This window comes from Acomys russatus, chromosome 29, assembly GCF_903995435.1.
Source record: "Acomys russatus chromosome 29, mAcoRus1.1, whole genome shotgun sequence".
NCBI lineage: Eukaryota > Metazoa > Chordata > Mammalia > Rodentia > Muridae > Acomys > Acomys russatus.
This window is the reverse complement of record NC_067165.1, coordinates 26,606,644-26,612,643: the sequence shown is the minus strand read 5'-3', so window position 1 is coordinate 26,612,643 and position 6,000 is coordinate 26,606,644.

Here is a 6,000-nt window from a genome sequence, read left to right as displayed (position 1 = left end):
TGTTGCGGTAAATTGAATAGTGAGTTGATGTCGTGGTAAGTCGGTGTCCTGGTCCCCTCCTTTGACTCTAGCACTTAGAAGTCTAAGCCAGGATGACGGCAAATTGAAACCCAGCCAGGTTACTTGGTGAATTGGTGCTGCACACACCAAAAATTGGGGATCAAGGCAGTTGGTGAGGCATACCCCATTAATCCCAGAAGTCAGGAGGCAGAGGCAGGGGGCTCGTTGAGTTCGAGGCCGGCCTGGTCTACAGAGCGAGTTCCAGGACAGCCAGGGTTACACAGAGAAACCCTGACTTGAAACTTCTGCCTTAAAAAAATAAAATAAAGTGTGATCAAACCGGTGACCTTGTCCTTGCTAGACACTGTTTTGGGTTTTTTGTTTTGTTTTGTTTTGTTTTGTTTTTGTTTTTGTTTTTAAACAGGGTTTCTCTGTGTATCCCTGGCTGTCCTGGACTCACTCCGTAGACCAGGCTGGCCTTGAACTCACATCAATCCGCCTGCCTCTGCCTCCCGAGTGCTGAGATTAAAGGCTTGCGCCACCACGCCCGGCTATGTTTTGGGATTTGTTAATGTCCTTTCTTGCAGCATCACTCATGGTACTTTTTCTTCTTAATTTTCTTTTGAGTTTGTTTTATTTTATGTGCATGAGCATTTTGCTTCCTTGTATGCATGCGCCCAGAAAGGTCAGAAGAAGGTGTCAGACCTTCCTGGAAATGACGTTGAGGATATTTGTGAGCCACTATGTAGGTGGTGGGAGCCAAACTAGGTCCTCTGCGAGAACAAGGGCTCTTAGCCACTAAGGCATCCCCCAGCTCCTTAAAAAAAAGAAAAAGAAAAAAAAAATGCTGTTAACTCATTTCAGCCCAGGTGTGGAGGTCAGAGAAAAACTTGTAGGATCTGGTCCTCTCCTTCCACTGTAGGGGTCCTGGGACTTGAACTGAGGTCATAGGTCTTTTGTTTGTTTGTTTGTTTTGTTTGTTTGTTTGTTTATGAGGCAGGGTTTCTCTTGTAGCCTTGGCTGTCCTGGACTCGCTTTGTCGACTAGGCTGGCCTCCAACTCACATTGATCCGCCTCCCGAGTCCTGGGATTAAAGGCATGCGCCACCACGCCCGCCTGAGGTCATAGGTCTTGATGATTTCATTTTTATTTCTTTTAGATATGCTCTCCTGTAGCCAGGCTGGCCTTGAACTCCTCATCTTCTTGACTCTATCTCGCAAGTTCTGGGATTACAGGCATGCACAAACACACGTGCCCGCCCGAGCATAAATGAGTGGAAGCCGGAAGCAATAATAAGGGGGTAAACATGGGCTGCGTTCGCTGTGTAGACTGTTCCTGCTTCATAATGGAAGCTCGTCACTGGTGCCTCAGTACCAAGAGAAATGTGTGGGGAATTGTCTATAATCCCAGCGCAAGGGAGGTGAATGTAAGAAGATTAGAAATTCAGGGGGCTGGAGAGATGGCTCAGTGAATAAGAACATTGTCTGCTCTTCCACAGGTCTTGAGTTCAATTCCCAGCAACCATATGGTGGCTCACAACCATCTATACTGGAATCTAATGCCCTCTTCTGGCCTGCAAATGCACATGCAGATAGAGCATTCCTACATAAAATAAATTCTAAAAAAAAATTTTAAAAAGAAATTCAAGGTTATCTTTGGCTATAAAGGCAGTTTGTCTAGATAAAATAAAACAACTAATTAAATCATGTAATATGTGGCCCTTTGTCACTGGGTTCTTTTGCTTTCAGATTTCAGTGGTGGTGGGCAGCCAGATGGCTCAGAAAGTAAGAGAGGAGCAGCTTCTTCAAATTGTCTCCTGGCATATGACACACAGCACGCCATGTGTGTGTCTGGTCCTCGCCACCACCTATTCACACGCAGACGTGTTAAATACATAAATCCTGTGGTAGCATGGCTTTTGTTGTGATTGTTATTTCGTTTTCTGAGAAAGGCCTCACTCTGCCTGTAGCCTAAGTTTGTTTGAACACATGTTGGTTATTACATATCACTCTTTCTTCTTCCTATGTATGTACGTACGCATGTATGTATGTATGCACACGTGTATGTATGTATGTATATATGTATGTATGCATTCATTTATTTGAGACAGGTGTCCTGGAACTCACTTTGTAGACCAGGCTGGCCTCAAACTTGCAGAGATCCGCCTGCCTCTGCCTCCCAAGTGCTGGGATTCAAGGCCTGCGCCACCACGCCCGGCACATCACCCTTTTCCAATGGCGAGGTTACAGACATGAGTCACCACAACAGCTCAGGCTGAGTAATCGATAGTGACTAAGAACCGACTCCTTGCAGTTCCGAAGGGTGAGGATTTCAAGACGGAATGGTAAGGCCATTGGAACCCCGCAGAAGGCGTCAGAAAGAGGCAGGGCATTGGTGGAAGGAGGCGGTGGTGTTTAGGAGGAAGCCAGTCCAGTGATAACAGATGGATTTCTGGGTCTGCTCATGAGACAGCAGACCACTGTGACTCAGTCACTTGTGGAAGTTTCACAGTTCACTGTTGGTGCCCTGGGGCTACTTTACTGTATTTTAGGAATTTTGCATTCTTTATCATTATGTGGCAACTCTTCTTATGACTTTATTTTCATTTATTTATTTTTATTTATTTTTGGTTTTTCGAGACAGGATTTCTCTGTGTAGCCGTGGCTGTCCTGGACTCACTTTGTAGACCAGGCTGGCCTCGAACTCACAGGGATCTGCCTGCCTCTGCCTCCCGAGTGCTGGAATTAAAGGCGTGTGCCACCACACTCGGCTATTTTATTTTTATTTCATGTACATTAGTGTTCTGCCTGTATGTATGTCTGTGTGAGAGTGTTGGATCCCCTGGAACAGGAGTTATAGACAGTTGGAAACTGTCATGAGGGTGCTGGGAATTGAACCCTAGTCCTCTGGAAGAAGAGCCAGTGCTCTTACGGCTGAGCCGTCACCCAGCACAAGATGACAACTTTCTTATTTATTTATTTAATATGCACTGGTGTTTTGCCTGCATGTGTCTGTGTGAAGGTGTCAGATCCCCTGGAACTTGAATTACAGACATCTGTGAGCTGCCACATGGGTGTGGGTGCTGAGAATTGAACCTGGGTCCTCTGGAAGACTAGCCAGTACTCTTTTTGTTTGTTTGTTTGTTTCTTATACAGGGTTTTTTATGTGTAACAGCCTTGGGTGTCCTAGACTCACTTTGTAGACCAGGCTGGACTCGAACTCACAGAGATCCATCACCTCTGCCTCCTGAGTGCAAGGATTAAAGGCGTGCGCCACCATGCCTGGCTGCAGCTAGTACTCTTAACCACTGAGCCATCTCTCCAGCCACATGACAGTTTTTCAAGGTGATCATTTTTTGCTTGTTTGTTTGTTTTTTGGTATTTTTTTGAAACAGAGTTTCTCTGTGTAACCTTAGCTTTCAATGTGTAGACCAGGCTGGGCTCAAACTCATAGCAATGCGCCTTCCTCTGCCTCCTGAGGAATGCTGGGATTAAAGGCTTGGGCCGCCAGGCCTGGCCGAAGGTGAGGATTTTCTATAGTAAAAAGTTCATGCTTAAAGGGGTTAAAGACAGGTCCCCAGGGTCCTAGCTAGTCTCAGCAGCAGAGCCAGGGCACTGACCTCTCTGCTTTGCATAATGGTGACCTCAAAGGCCAGGCCAAGCTTCCCTTTGAGAGATAGCAGCTCCCCAGCTTCTAGCACATTCCTTTATCCTGAGATTAGCTCTGGGCCATCATGAGACAGGAATAACAAGCAGGAGACGCAGACAACGTTGGTACTCCAGTTCAGTCATTCGTGACGCCCCAACGGCCAGAGTTCACAGTCTGTGCTTGGCACCCTGTCAGGACTTTGACAGGCAATGTGTTTGTTAGACACAGTGTCCTTTCAGGACTCAGGCAAACAGCCTCAGCCTGCTGGCCCTAAGCAGCAGGGCTGGTCCAGGCTGAGTCATGGCTAGGTAGTGTCACAACCTGTTTGTCCACTAGGCCATAGAGTCCCAATAGGATGCTTGTGGGTGCTTGGTTTTTTGTTTTTTGTTTTTTGGTTTTTTGGTTTTGTTGTTGTTGTTGTTGTTTTAGCTCTCCTAGACAAAAAGATGGCTCCCAGTGAGCAGTGCAAGGAGAGGTTGGCTCGGTCAAACCCATGCAATCTTCATCCAGAAGTTTCCTCAACTTCTAAGCTCTTTCTTTGCCTTGAGGTACAATCCTATGACAGGAGAAGTTGTGGCAAGCCTTCGTTCCTCACCTGTAAAATAGGAACTAGATTTGTATTTTAATTATTACACACTATGCATACCATATAATTCAATCTTCATGGTAACCCAGTAAGATTGATGTCATCATTTAATTTGACAAATGAAAACACTGGGATTGCTGGGTGTGGTGGTGCACACTTTTAATCCCAGCACTCGGGAGGCAGAGGCAGGTGGATCATTATGAGTGCAAGGTCAGCCTGGTCTACAAAGTGAGTCCAGGACAGCAAAGGCTACAAAGAGAAACCCTGTCTCAAAAAACAAACAAACAAAAAAAGAACAAAAAACAAAAACAAAAAACAAAAAACAAAAAGAAAAGAAAAAAAGAAAAAAGAAAGAAAGAAAGAAAATACTGGGATTAGAGTTATGTCACCAACCAATATCACACAGGTTAGTGCAGGGTCAGGAACCATGTAGGTCTATATGACTAAAGAAATTATACTAGCCTGGGCTTCATAATGACTTCTAGGCTAGCCTGGGCTACATAGCAAGCTCTTGTCTTGTTTCCACCAAACTTGACAACCTGAGTTTTATCCCTGGGGACCCACATGGTAGAAGGAGAGAACTGACTCCCACAAGTTTTCCTCAAACTTTACAAGAGTGCTGTAGCATCCCCCCCAACGCAAATAAAGTAAAATGTAATAAAAAGTATATGTACACCCAAAAATACTATAATAAAAATAGCTGGGTGAAGATGGGGCATGCTTGCCTTTAATCCCAGCACTTGGGAGGCAGAGGCGGGCAGATCTCTGGGTTTGAGGCCAGCCCGTCTATATAGTGAGTTCCAGGACAGCCAGGGCTACACAGTGAAACACTGTCTTGGAAAACAGCAACAACAGCAAAAAACGAATACGATGAAAGAAAAACAACAACAAACATATGTATATATGTAAACATATGTAAACATATATATAACATATATTACTATATATTATATACTGATACATTACACACACACACACACACACACACACACACACACACACACACACACACGCATTTGGGAGGCCAACCTAGGCTACAAAGTGAGTCTCTCTCTTTCAAAACTCTCTAAAACTGAAAATGAAGAGATTGTGCTGAGAAAGAAAGAGAAAGAAAAAGCCTGCCTGTTGCTCCGGGCTGACTGTTTAGCCTGAGTCAGCCACTGGGCAAGTCCCTTCTGTTCCTCGGGGCTTGGTTTCCCATCCTTTTGTAGAGGCTGAAGCCTCTGAAGACATCTTTCTCTTTCCAGCCTATAGCCTGTAATTTTAGGTTAGAAGGATTCTCCCTTAAGTGACACTGTCAACACCTTCCCGTTCCTGCAGTTTGTTCCTGACCTTCCTTCACGGGAAGAGCAGCTAACAGATATATCAGATCCAGACTGCTTGTAGTTCTTGCTGGTAGCTTTTATTTTATTTTATTTATTTATTTATTTATTTGGTTTTTCGAGACAGGGTTTCTCTGTGTAGCCTTGGCTGTCCCAGACTCGCTTTGTAGACCAGGCTGGGTTCGAACTCACAGAGATCCATCCGCCTCTGCCTCCCGAGTGCTGGGATTAAAGGAGCGCGCCACCAGGCCCGCCTGTTTTTTGTTTTTGTGACAGGGTTTCTCTGTGTAGCCTTGGCTGTCCTGGACTCACTCTGTAGATCAGGCTGGCCTCCCAGAGTGCTAGGATTACAGGTGTGTGCCACTGCACCCAACTGTAGCTCATTTTTGTTTGTTTGTGTGTTTGTTTGTTTTTTGTTTTTTGTTTTTCGAGACAGAGTTTCTC